Source organism: Prionailurus viverrinus, unplaced genomic scaffold (assembly GCF_022837055.1).
Source record: "Prionailurus viverrinus isolate Anna unplaced genomic scaffold, UM_Priviv_1.0 scaffold_38, whole genome shotgun sequence".
In the NCBI taxonomy this organism is placed as follows: domain Eukaryota; kingdom Metazoa; phylum Chordata; class Mammalia; order Carnivora; family Felidae; genus Prionailurus; species Prionailurus viverrinus.
In genome coordinates this window covers 2,967,010-2,981,014 of record NW_025927606.1, presented here as the reverse complement: position 1 = coordinate 2,981,014, position 14,005 = coordinate 2,967,010, and the positions used below count along the sequence as shown (strand labels likewise).

The window sequence follows — 14,005 nt, the reverse complement described above, 5'->3', positions numbered from 1 at the left end:
GGACACAAGTGGGTAGTGCCCCAAACACAGATATTAAAAAAAAAGTTCTGGTACATTCTCCTGCCTTGGGCTTTCCAAACGAGTATTTATTCTAGGCTAGTACAGACTTTACCATTGGAAATGCAGTTTAATCTCCAATCTTGTGGAGTGGTTTGATTAGAAACTTGTGGAACACGCCTGGTGAAGTCATGTAACAGTTCATGAATTTGGACTTTGGTGGACAAGCTGCTCCCAGGGCACGTGCATTACCTTGAATTGACTTGCCTGGGCCAGGACAGGGGTCCCTAACCACTGGTTTCCCCAGCGCCTCTCCGCCTTCAACAGTTCCTCTCTTAGGTCAAGAGGCTGCTGATTTCTCTGGGAAGCAACACAGCCCTCCTGTTCTTGGTGACAATGTTGCTTGAAGCCGGTCTTGCAGGTCAACAAACACGGGCAGGGATGGCGTTTGATGAACAAGCAGGGGTGAGAGTCGGCTAAAGGTTGCCAGCCTCAGGCCTGTACACACGACCTTGTCCCTTGGACATGAGACAGGAAGCTACATCAAGAGACAAGCAACTCCAAGCACATTCACTCATTCACTCACTCACTCATTCATTCAGCCACTCATTCACTGACTCACTGACTCGCTCACATTGTCACCTCCAGCCTCGAACGTGCTGCTCTCTCTCCCTACAACGGTGGTTCTCAAAGTGAGGCTCTGGACCCACAGCATCAGCACAACTGGAAACTCATTAGAAACGTGACTCACACACTTAGGGGCTGAGGCCCAACCATCTGTGTTTTGACGAGCCCTCTGGCAGCCTTGGATGAACTGCCTGCTTCACCAGGGCTCTCCTCCTGGATCTGGCCAGGACGGCCCCCGTGCTCCTTTGCCATGACACCGGTCACTCCCGTGCCTGCTTGTCTCCCAAGGTAAGTGGCGAGGAAGGAGCCCACACCCAGCACGGCAGGAGCACAACAAACGTGGAATGGAGGAAGATACGCATGGGCGAAAGGGTGAGAGAATCCGGGCTGTGCTGAGCCTTTCCCGGGGTCAGAGCCAGGGTTTTGAATGCGAACAAGGTGGAGTTCATACCGTCAGGTTGCTCTCCGTCTGCTGCGGGAGGCAGAGAAGGATTGGATGGGGCCCTCGTGGAACACGGGGCCAAGGCCGATGGCTGTGGGAGCACCAGCTGACCCTTCCGTGTCCAGTGATGTGTGCGCGGTGCCCAGACAGGCACTTCTAACCGCTTTCGTTGGGTGAGCCAAAACAACCATTCTGGCTGCTGGAAGGTGTCCAGTGACATAAGGTTGCTCCAGCCCCGGCCTCTGTGGTCATGCCGGGCTGCCATTGTCACCAGGGCACATGGCTTCTGTCCGTCCTCACTGCTCTTTGTTTTGAAGTCCATGCTCGGATGGATGATTCCCAGAGCAGCTCCGATCCAGTGTAAACAGGCCTTGTCTGCCATGACAATCTGGAGAAACGGCCTAAAAATAGGCCAGGAGGCTTGACTCATGGAGGGGGGGAGCTCTTGGGGTCCAGAATTCCCCTCTCTGGAGATGACTTATTTGGGCTGGTGGAAGATGAGGAAGGTGACTGTCATGCAGTGACTCATCTGGGAACCCTTGGAGGCCTTTGATTCCTCCCGGGCAGCTGACCTCCTGGCCTCGGGACACATCTCCAGACCCACAGAGGGGACGGTAGCAGGAGCCGTGGGAGGACACAATCCAGGGTGGGAAAGGCCAGGCGCTGACACATCCTCTCCCCTACTCTTCTGGGCCATGAGAAACGGTCCTGCCTCCACAGCCAGAGACCATCACGGTCTGGCCAGTACTTACTCAGCCTCCTCACATCCCGGAGTCCATGCTTGTGTCTGTCCCAAGCTGCTGAGGCTGCAGTGAGCCTGTGCTCACCCCAGAGGGACAACCTCATCCGAACACACCCTTCTCCCTTTGCTCCTTCATGAAATGAGACTCTCGATGAAGCCAGTGACATCACATGGAGACCATATGTGTGGGAATCGAGGGCAAAGTCTAGTCTTCTGGTAAGTCCTTTGACTGGTTCATGGTCTTCCCTTCAGCAGTGATGTGTTGGTGAGGATATCTTCTTGTCACTGGCAGTGAATTCCAGGTCTTTTGGGGACAGCCGGTTTCTCTGCCTTCCCAGATCATGGACTTTCTTACCCACGCTACTGGGCACCTAACATGGCCTGGGTGTCACAGTTAGGTGACTGCTTTATATTCATCCACCCAACCACCACTCATCCATCCATCCATCCATCCATCCATCCATCCATTCATCCACACACTCATTCACCTACCAAACCATCCATCCATCCATCCATCCATCCATCCATCCATCCATCCACCCACCCACCCGTCTACACATCCATTCACCCACCAAACCATCCAACCACCCACCCACCTATCTATCCATCCATCCATCCATCCATCCATCCATCCATCCATCCACCTGTCTATACACGCATCCGCCCATTCACCCACCCATCCACTCATCTATCCATCCGTCCAACCAAAAACACACACAAGGTAGCTCTTTTTCTCTACTTCTCTACACCTGCACTGGGAGCACAGGGTTGAATGAGATACTCAATTCCCTGTGCTCTCCTGGAACACAGGTTGGATGAGATGCGTCTCTCTATCCTTGACAAGTGCAGTCCTTGGGTGGTCCATCAGCAAACAGCTGCAGAGCAGGAGACCAGGGCCAAGTGAGAACACAACTGAAGGGCACTCGCTCTTCCTGGGGGAACTTAGGGAAACGGGGTTACATATGTCTTGCATCCCAAAGTCAGAAGCCACTTGCAGACAGGCCCTGGACTCCGTCTGTGTGGGCGCAGGACAGCTCAGCAGGACAGGCTCACAGACGAGCGTTCGCAGGCTGTGAACAGACCTGCTCAGCCCCCGTGTCCACGGTGCGGCACAAAGTGCCTCAGGTAGGTGCCCTGGGAAGGAGCTTCCGTGTGGAGCCAATGAGTCAGCAGGCGGCCAAGGACACTCCACTGTTTTTCCAGACTCTGAGAGCCACCTCCTGACATTTTGTGCCATTATAAGCAGTGACTTAAGCATCTGGATAGAGGATACAGGGGAATGCAGACAGCCAGCGCCGGGACAGGGCAGCAAGCTGGGGGCGGGGAGGATGGTAAACGTTCCCAGCCCCAGTCAGCGTCTCCCCGCGGGGGGCTGGGGGGGGCTCAGTGAGCAAGTCAAATGGCTTTTGTTCCTTTTGTTTTGTTCATTCCATAAAGGATTTCACTTGACTCATGATTTCCCAACCAGCTCCTTCTGTAGCTTAAGAAAGCAAGAGTGAATAATTGCTCTGGTTTTTTGCTAGTTGGGTTTTTTTTTCCTTCATTACAGGAATGTGTAAACACCCTGGGTTTTTAAGGATGAGCTGCCAGACCCTGTGTGTCGGAGGCTCCTGCTTTCGGGCAATGGCTGGCGTCCTGGCCGGGGAAACCAGGCTGACCCTTTTGGCAAGATCCGACCATCACTACGCTGCTGGGGACCCTGGCCTTGGTGCCACTGGCCACACTCGAAGTTCAGATCCATCTGTTATGAACCGAGCCATGGCCCCCCAAAATGTGTCAAAATCCTAATTTCTAGAACCCCAGAATGTGACCACATTTGGAGGTAAGGTCTTTAAAGGGGTAACTAAGTTAAAATGGAGTCACCAGGGTGGTCCCTGACCCAACGTAACAGGAAGTGTCCTTTTAAGTGACATCGGGACACAGACACGCACAGAAGGACGACCACGGGAGGACATGGGGAGAAGTGGCCATCGGCAAGCCAAGGAGACAGGCCTGGGGAGGAACCAGCCCTGTCCACACCTTGATCCCAGCTTTCAGGACTGGGAGAGAATAAACATCTGTGGTTTAAGTTCCTGGTCTGTGGTGCTTTGTTACGCAGCCTGAACTGACTAACACACCGTCCTTCCCTCCTCTGCACCCATGACCTGGGCCTTCCCTGCCCCCACCGGCCCCGTCCTGGGCAGTAAGTCCCCTCCCGGGTGTGACGGATGGGCCCCCACCCAGCCCTGCTCCAGCCCAGGGAGATGGCGGCTCAGAGAGGCCCACGTGGGGGGTGAGGCCCACGCAGAGAACGAGGCCAGGAGGAGCTGTGCCAGCCTGGCCCTGGTTCCGGAAGGACTCACACCACCCCCCCTCCCCCAACGGCCCCGGCCTCTCCCCACCATTGCCTTGGGAAGGCGCACCTGGCAGTCTGCCAGGCGTGCTCCCCCTGAAGTGGCATTGCACGGGGTGGGAACGGGGCTGGGAGTGGAGGGAGAAGCCGCTGCCCTTTCTGGGAGGGGCACGCACACCACAGAGCTGGGCGTTCCGGGAAGAGAACCCTGGCCCACCTCCTTCTGCACCAGACGCTCCGGGCCACGAAGACGACCCTGCACCCCGATCCTCTCCAGTCACCCCTGCCGTGGGGCCGCAGATAGGGGACGCACGGGTCTCCCGTATAGTCTCAGCGGCAGGCGGGGGCAGCACGGACTCGGGTGGGGCGGCGCGGGGGGCGGCTCCCGGTCCCTAGCACGGGCAGCCCCCGCGAGAGAGACGGGGCACGCGCGAGGTTCTTTGTGGACGGCAACCTTCTCAGCCTCAGCCCTTTTGACGTTTGGGGCCTGTTATGAGTTGAAAGGTGTCCCCCAGACGGTATGTCCAAGTCCCAACCCCCAGAGCCCGAGGACGTGGCCTTCTGGAACCAGGGGCTTTGCAGATGCGATTCAGAGGTCATAGTGAATTAAGTGCGTCCTCCACCCCAAGACTGGAGTCCTTATTCCAGGCGGGGAGCTGGCCAGATGCACAGGCTGTGCATTGTCCTGGTTGCACACCGAGAAGAGGCTGAGGGATGCCTGGGTCCCCCGGGAGCTGGAAGGGGCAGGAGGGACCCTCCCAGAGCCTGTGCAGAGATGGGCTGGGGGAGAATGAAGTCCGCAGCGTCAGGCCCCGCCCTGGTCATTCGCTGCGGCGGCTGCAGGGACATAAAAAAGGACACTGTCGTGTCTTCTGCGGAGGGCAGGGCCGTGGCGCAGGCAGGTGGGGAGGCAGCCTGTGGGGCAGCACGAGGTCTTATAATTGCAGTGGCCGTTTCCAGCAGGGGGTGGGGGCCGGGGTCCCTGCCACCAGGCGGCTGTCAGATGCCTTCACAACGGCGCTGTGTCCTGGGGAAGGTGCCTTTGTCCTGGTTGCACAAAGCCCTGCCGAGTGCCCCAAAGGCTCCCAGCAGCCACGACGGAGGGACCCCTGCCCCGAAGCAAGCGGCTCCAAGGATGGGCTCACTGCCCGCTATCACGTCCCCCAGGCCCCTCGGAAACGGAGCCACTGCCTCCTGCATTTGGGTCGCCTCTGGAAACGCCTGCCCGATCTCCTGCGGGGTCTTTCTGGGGCAGACGGTCCATTCCCCCCAAGTGCACGTGGGTGCCGAGGGAGGGCCCGACCAGAATCGGGCAAGGGAGGCCCAGCTCTGGAGGGCACCCACACTCCGTGTCCCGGCTTTGCTGCGGTGGTCCCCCCCCACCACCACGGTCAGGAAGCGTTGACCTCCAGGTGCTAGAGCGCGGCCCGGCCCCCTGCCTTCTCCACAGTCGGGCTGGGGGGGCGATGAGGAGTTAGGCTTGCGTCCCCAGGCGAGCGTGGATGTGGGCTGGGACACAAAGAGAGATGCTGATGTCACCCCTCCCGGCCCTTGGGGCAGACGGTGGAGGCTCGTGGGGCAAGTGGGGATGCAGAGTCCCGGGACCCCAGCCAGCTGCCCAGGCTCCGGGGCGCAGGGGTGCAGGCTCAGGGAGGCCGTTCCTGAAGGCATGTCCTCAGGACGGGACGGCTCCCAGCCTGCAAGCTCTCTGGGGCTCCTGGGCAGAGGCCCCCGGGCTCCGGGTCCAGCCCAGCTCCAGGAGCCCCAGGCTGCTCCGTCCAGAGTGCGGGAGTCCCAGGAACGGGCTTCTGTGAGCCTCTCATCCTTCCTCAGTGCCGGGGGGGGGGGGGGGTGCAGCCTGCAGCCTGGGGCACTCGGGTGCCTTCCCCAGCCCACCTCCCGGGGGGCCGATGGGGGCAGACCGGGCCCAGCTGTGCTCTGTCACCTCCCCTCCACCTCCCTCCAGGTCTGCATGGCGGAGAACCCATGCGGTGTCCTGGCAGGACGGGTGGGACATCAGCCTCCAGATCAGAGGACGTCGGTGACCTGGTGTCATACTTCCCCGCCCGGGGGACTCAGGCACATTCCTGCGGTCACATATACGAGGGGAGAAACACCAATCTTACCGGCACGCCTGCCTTTTGGGCCGTGTCCCTGGTCCTCACCTGGGCCTTGAGAAGTCCCGAGTTCATCCCCCAACAACAGACAGTCGGCCCCAGGCAGGGGGGACGCGAGGTCTGGGGTCCGTCCCCCTGAGCCTCCCAGGTCCCAAGCAAACATACTTCTCCTGGGGCAACAGAAGTGCTCGGAGCCCCCGCCGCTGCCCCGCGAGGGAAGGCCCGCCAGTGGAGCGTGTGAGCGCACACGTGGCGTGCAGATGCGCACGTGAGCAGATGTGCCTGCGAGCGGGTGCACAACACGTGCACGAGGACTCGTGTGGGACGCGTGCAGACGTGCGCGTGAGCAGCTGTCCCTGGGCCATGAGCTACAGCGTCTGCGCCGGCCCCGGACGGAGCCCGGTGAAGGCGGCGGGGGTGTCTCCCTCCCACGCCACCGAGAGAGGGTCGGTGGCCAGGCCTCGGATGCCATGGGGGCCCCTGGTGCAAACCGGGGAGGGGGCTTCACACAGCAACCCCCCCTGGCGCCCTTCTCTTCCCGACAGCCTGGCCCTGGCGACGGGAGGCCTCGGGGCCACGGGCGACAGCTGGATGACGCACCCCGTGTCCACAGTTCCGTCAGGATGGGCTCATCCGAGTCGCAGAGACCCCTCTGTGCTGCCCGGTTTCTCACGTGCTCGTCCGTCCCAGCTCGGGAGGAAACTCAGCTTCTCCAAAGGGTGTGGTCCACACCCCTACGTCCCCCCAGACCCCGAGGTCCGTGCTGTGCTGATCCCTACACCCCCCTCGGTTCCGACACAGGCCGGGCGCAGGGGAGACGTTGAGGCCGAGTGGTCAGCACGTTCACCACAGCCGCCGCACAGGAAAGCCCGGCGGCCCCACCCCTGACGTGGCCCCGCCCGCCACGACTCCCCTCCCCCGCCCTCTCACTCCCACCCATCGTCACACAAGGACCTTCCACACGTCAGGAGTGGCCGTGGCTGGGGACAGGTGAGTCCACTCCTCCCCCGCCCCCGCCGACTGGGACAGGCTGGGGCAGCCGGTCAGGCTCGTGTCCCGGCTCTGGCCTCCAGTGCTAGAGACGATGGGGGTCCAGCCATCTCCAGTGAAGACAGGAAAGTACCACGGTCTCTTTGCGGCCTCGGGGTTTAAATGAAGTAGGGATTTGCAAACCTCGGTCCCCAACCCCAAGAGATCAGGAGGGAGGCACTGAGCCGGGAGAGGCTTCAGCAGTGGCTGAACCTACAACCACTCTAGAAAAGAAAGTCTATTAATTAAGGGAAAACATGAGAGGGGCGGGGATTTGTTCCCCCGGCGGAGAACAGTGCTTGGTGTCTCCCCTCAGATCCCAAGGTCATCTGAAGCTCCCGCCTCCTGACCGTAACTCGGGCAGCAGAGGTCAGCGACAGGGCCGGGGATCCTGTGGAGGTCCTGTCTCCCTCTAGTGAGACCCCCCCGGGGACAGCTGAAGGAGAGCGGGGGATGGGGCCCCACAGGTGGCTTCAAACCCAGCTTCCCGGTCTGGTCGGGGATGCACAGATTCCACCCCCTGAAAGGACCGGGCAATGCAGACTCTGAGTCCAGGCCGGGCTCCGGCGTGTGCGGTCGGGGCGGCTCACAGGCGGAACCGGGGACGCAAGCCTGTTCTGGGGCCGATCCCAGCAGAAGACAAACCCAAAGACAAGAGTGACTACAAAGGAAGGACATGGGGACTCACCCCTAAGGCAACAGGCTGGAGGACAGGGACGGGGCCGGGATGGTGCCTCAGACCGTCACACAGGTGCGTGCTGCATCGGGGCCCTGCCCCTGGGGGCCTGAGAGCCCGGCTGAGGTTTCTGTCCTTCCGCACAGCCCTGGGCACGGGCAGCCTCCGTCTGCGGACACGTGGGAGTGCCGGGGGTGGGGAGGGCGGCCCCAGGAGTCCAGGGGGAAAGGCATGAGCGCTGCTGACTGGATGCCTGTTTTATACCCTGCTGATGTGACACGCACTCGGTCCAGACCGTCCCACCGTCATGTGATGGGAACGAGGCTTTGCTGACAGCCAGGTGGGGACTGTCAGCGCTTCCAAACACACAGCAGGACCGAGAGGCTCCGAAACAGACCCGCCAACAACACGCCGGTCTCCCCTAGACAGGCGACTCCAGGGGCAGAGGCCCTTCCACCCCACACAAGCACGCCGGTCCCCACAGGCTGACCCGGCCAGTCCCTCCAGTGCCCTGGGCCACAGTCTGAGCCGTGACCTTCCTTGGGCTGGCTCCTTGTGCCCTCGGAGCAGGGGCCTCCCTGCCCCGGCCTCTCGCTGCCTGCTGGCTTCTGTGGATGTTGAACCCCAGCCCGTTTGCATGTTTCAGCTGCCGGTTCTGAGACCCCCCCTCAGCTCACTGGGGGGGGGAAGCTGATCTGAGCGCTGAGCGGTGAACTCAGGAGCCCACGGAGCTGCTGGGCAAGACTGTCACCGACCACGCGGGTTCAGAGTGCACCCCACCAACACCAGTGAGCTCGCTCCAACAGGAAAATGATCATTTCGCATTTACTTTCATGTTTCAGAAAAGCACTTAAATAGCACAAGGTCCTGTGGAAACCACAAGTGGGAGACCCACTCACAAATGGGCCAGACCTCCAAGCGGAGGCTCAAACCCACCGTGGGTTCTCGTGGTTCTGGGGTTGGGGGGGCGGGCAGCAAGAGAATGGGGTTGAACCACAGAAGCTCACCCTTCACCACGTGGATGAGCTCACGGGCCCTTGCTGGCTTCCCATGTCCTGTATCCCATTAGGGACAGTCCCCGCCGCTGGGGAGGACGTGGGCCAGTCACAGGCTCAGGCAAGGGCTCCCGTTTTATGCCTGGCTGGCGGGTTTTGTAAGTTTTCAAACTGCGTGTGGTGCAGAAACCACCTGCTGGGCATCCAGGCACCTGTGTGCACCGGTCCCTCCTCGTCATAGAAACCTCCGGAACGAGGCACTCAAGTTGCGCGAGGCCAGTGCCGCTGGACGCCGGCCGCCACGCCTCGGGGTCATCTCGCAAACGGGACACGCGCTGCCTGAGCCTCCTCCTGCTTCCTCTGTGTCCTTCAGAGGCCGGCGGCTCCCCGACTTCCTCCCCGCGTCTGCCGGGCCCGGCGGGGACGCTGCGCAAACACGTCCGGGCCTTCGGCCGAGTCCGCAGCGATCTCTTCTCGCGGAAAAATACTGGAACGATGGTGAAAACGTCGACGTTGATTTTATCGCTTTAGCCCCGTTCTGACTTTTTAATTTTCCTCGGGTTGATTCGTCTGGTGAGATGCAAGGAAATCCCTTTATGCCTGAAGCCTCGGAGGGACGAACTCCTCAGATTGTGTCTTCACCGAAAACGAAGGCCGTTGCGGTGTCTGACCCGGCGGGCCTCCCCGGGGGCCGTGTGAGAACTGCTTTCCGGGTCCATCCCGACCGCGGAGACACTTCATGGGGGAAGAATGCTGGAAGCATGAAAAACGGCCTCCCTCGCGCGTCTGTTTGCCCTTTATCTACTTTTCTGTGTTTTCCAAATACTTTAGAGGGAGAACTTGTTACGAAAAAACAAGTTACGGGCTCAGAAAGTTCAGGGTCAGCCTCCAGCATGCGCTACCAACTGAACCATCTCACAGCAGAGCAAGAATCCAGGGGGCGCTGAGCCCCCGTCCCAGGGGACCGGCTGGGATGCAGGCGCTGAGACCCCCATGTCCAGACGGGGAAGACGAGGCCCAAAGACACGCGGCCCGGGTCCCAGGTGGCTCACACGTGTGCCCCGCGCCGGGCCACCGGGCGACGCGGCCACCGGCCGGAGACCCTGCAGGAACCTCGAGTTTGGATTCTGCCCCCAGAATTTGGAGAGACGACATGGATGAGGTCGCCAGTCCCCCGCCAGTCGTCCTTTGTTACGTCGGCGGCAGGACACGACGCGCTCTCAGTCCGTGTGGGCATCGAGGGAGGCGTGAGGGCCCCTCAGAGACGCCGATATGGGGTCAGGGCAGGAGCGAGGGGACTGCAGGGCCCCGTGTGGACCACCTGGGCCAGGTGAGGAGGGGTGGAGACAGCCCAGAGCAGGGCCCAGCTCAGCGCCACGGCTCCCCTCCCGCGCTCGGGCACGCGGCCCCGGCCCCTGGCGAGATCTCCACTCGCGACCCTGCGCTGTGATGATTTTCCAAATGTCTATCGCTTTGGAATCCACGCTTCCGGACTCGCCGGTGAAGCGAGTGGGGGTGGAAACAAGGCTGTGAAATGACCAAAGGGCCAAGGGGGAGAGGCAAACAAGCACGCGGACGGGGTGTGGGCCACGAGCTGCGGAGGGCACACGGGCCGTCTCAGCGCCAGCCCTCCTCCCAAGGACCCGCGACGGGCCCCACACTGGTGCCCCCCACCCTGGGGGAGATCTACTCCCCCCCGGGGGGCACCGGCAGGGCTGGCTGCCGCCTGGGTTCCGGGTGAAGAACCGCTCCTGGGGCCCCAGCTTCCGCGGCCTCTCCCCGCGGGTCTCTCCTCCTCTTAACGGGACCCACCGGAATGACCCCATCTTCCTCCACCTGCGAAGACCCTATTTCCAAATGAGGCCGGGGGTTGGTAGGACCAGAATGCATCTCATCAGGGGACAGAGGTCAGCCCACGGCAACTGTGCAGAGAGCCAGGCCCCCGAAGACGTGGAAGGTGTTCAGATCCCTCCCCACACACACCTGGGGCAAGCCTCTAGCTGTGGCTTCCCGGCCTGAGCCCCAGGGAGACAGATGGAGGGACAGGAGCCCCGCAGGGGTGGGGACCAGGGAGGGAGCCTGCTCTGTGCCAGGAGCCCGGCGCACTTCGGGGACAGTGGCACCGCGGCTGCTCCCCAGACGGCAGTCACTCGCCCTCCCCTGGGGAATCTCCGTGGGCCCCTGACCCCATTTCCTTCTTTCCATTAAAAAGAGTCCCTTTATCTAAACCCTCCCTTGAAGGGCTCCGTACAAGATTTCAGGATAAGGATAAAGAATGTGTCTCCAGTTTAAGCCTTGGGGAAATCTGCATCGAGTAACAGCAGGCATTCAACGAGAAGGCGGCCAGCTGCGGAAGTCAGGAGCACAGTCCTACCAGGGTGCCGTCCGACAGGAGTTTTAAAATATTTAAGGAAACTTGAAGACCAGTCTGTGGGGCAAGGGGCCTGAGGACGCTGCGGGGAGCACGGGCACAGGCGGGGCCAGGCGGGCTCAGAGTCCACAGAGTCGGGGCACCTGAGGCCCCGCGAAGAGACAGATGGGGACGGCCCCGATGGTGCGGCAGAGGCCGGGGGGGTGGGGGGTCAGTCCTGCCACCAAGGCCGAGGTGGCCTCCTGCTCCAGAGCGAGCACACACCTGTTCCAGCTCAGCTCCCACAAGTGACCAGACCACAGCGGGAGACACGCGCAAGGCTTCACGGAAAAGGAGCCGAGGGCCCAAGGCACGCACACCCACGTGTACAGTCACACACGCACGCGCACGTTCTTCTCCGTCCTCCTCCCGCCACCCGGTTTTCCCCAGAACTCGGCACGTTTTTCTGCCGTGCCCTCTGTTCCCGCTGCGGGCACGGCTGCAGACCCCACGCGGGTGCCGTAACCAGGCACACTTTTCACACCGTCCGCAGGCTGATGGGTTTTTCCACGCGGGCTGTGTCTCGAGGGGGCCGGCGGCACCAGGACCTTCATGCTCAGGACTCCCCTGCCATCCCCCCCCCCCCCCCCCCGCCCCCGGTCTACTCCTGGTGGGAATGTCGCGCCCTCCTCTGCCCCGCAGCACGTGGGAAGTGTGGCCCGTTTTCGAGTCTGCGGCGACCGCTGCTCCCGAGGCTCTGAGCCCAGCACTTGCGGTGTGGACCTCGAGGTCGGCCTGCAGTCACGACTGGGTGAATGAGTGAGGACGCCCCTCAGGGCTGAGCCTTCCGTGTGAGGCCTGGGGAAGCATTCCCGCGGGCAGCTGGGAAGGATGTGAGGGCCGTACCTGACCAGCTGACACGCCTGCCAGGGCCGGGCCCGGGGGTGTCCCGGACCTCGGGGTGAGGGGAGGGGGGGCATGGCCAGGGGGGCATCAAGCGGCCACCTCCCCAGCTGGGGCCCGTCAGGTGAGGCGCCGTGGGCCGCGACGTTAGAGCAGGAAGAAACGACTCCCCCAGGGGTTTGCCGCCCTGGGTCCGGGCTCAGCGCGTGTCGCCGGCTAGCCCTGGGCCCGGATGCCACCGGCCCAGGGTCAGGGGAAGACGGGCCACCTTGCAGGGGAGGGATGAGCGGGCCTGGGCCGTGGGGCATCATTCCGCCATGTGGCCGGCGTGCTGACGGACCTGCTCCCCCCAGCCCCTCCTCGGGGCCTGCCTACAGGCCCGGTCTCCAGAAGGACTCAGCCCCGACGAAACCTGCGTTAACAGTTATCTGGCAAAAAGGGGAAACGCTAAAAACGCCCCAACTGTCACCCACCCGTCATTCCACAAACGCCCCCTGCCCCGGCGTAGGTCCGCACCCCCGCGCGGCCTGCACTTCAGGGGGCACGGCCGACAGGAGACGGACTGGCCCCGCTTGGAGACCGGCCTGGAGGGGGCCGGAAGGGGTTCCTACGGCTCCCCTACGTCGCTCACAGACTCATTTGGCAAACACACACACACACACACACACACACACACACACACACACACGTCCGCCCGCACAGGTGCCGCTCTGGGCCCCGCGGCCACAGCACTGACCGCGTTCGCATCCTTCTTTGGAGCTCTTCGCCCACATTACGTCAGGAGCTGTTCTCCACGTTCCCGACGCGTTTCTAACCAGGCTCGTAGGGGCCGTGTGATACTCGGCAAGGCCTCCCCTGTGACCGGACACTTGGGTGGCCCCGTCTGTCCCCACTACGAGCACCACTGCCCTGAGCGCCTTCAGGCGGAAGGTTCCCACCCGCGACAGTGAGGTTTCAGGCAACTGCTCGGACCCCCCTCCCCAGCGAGCCCCACCACCTCAGTGTGGAACCGGCAGGCCGGCGGCGACACAGAGGGTCCGCCCCTCCCGAGAGGAGCCTGTGATCCAGGCTGCAGGCCGCGAGGAGGTCGGGGGGGTCAAGTGAGCGAGTCTGCAACTGGACAGATGTGGGGAGTAGCAGCAGAAGGGCAGATACTGCCGTTTGTCACAGAAAACCGGAGGGGAGCTGCACAAAACCTTCCGTCCGTGGTTGGGAGTGCGTGTCGTTTACGGTCGAGGCGAAGAGATGTATTCCTTGCCGTGAACCTCAGTCAAGAAAGTGTGGAGGAGGGGCGCCTGGCTGGCTCCGTCGGGCGAGCGACCGACTTCGGCTCAGGGCGTGATGTCGCGGTCCGTGAGTTCAAGCCCCGCGTCGGGCTCTGTGCTGACGGCTCGGAGTCTGGAGCCCGCTTCGGATTCTGTGTCTCCCTCTCTCTCTGCCCCTCCCCTGTTTATGCTCTGTCTCCCTCTGTCTCAAAAATAAATAACCATGAAAAAAGTTGTTTTTTTTTTTTAATGTTTATTTATTTTTGAGACAGAGAGAGACAGAGCATGAACGGGGGAGGGGCAGAGAGAGAGGGAGACACAGAATCCGAAGCGGGCTCCAGGCTCCGAGCCGTCAGCACAGAGCCCGATGCGGGGCTTGAACCCACAAACCGTGAGATCATGAGCTGAGCCGAAGGCGGACGCCCAACCGACTGAGCCACCCAGGCGCCCCCATGAAAAAAGTTTTTAAAAAGTGTGAAAGTGAGAAATATTGGGTCGAATGGTGGCTCCGGAAGACGGTCTCCTGCCCC

The 14,005-nt window shown here is 61.8% G+C and overlaps 1 long non-coding RNA gene across 1 annotated transcript in view; it reads right to left on the bottom strand.

The window, feature by feature from the left end:
• The window catches only part of LOC125158768 (uncharacterized), a 100,101-nt gene that overhangs the window by 58,629 nt on the left and 27,467 nt on the right, over window positions 1–14,005 (bottom strand). The gene's annotated exons all lie outside the window — the stretch shown is intronic.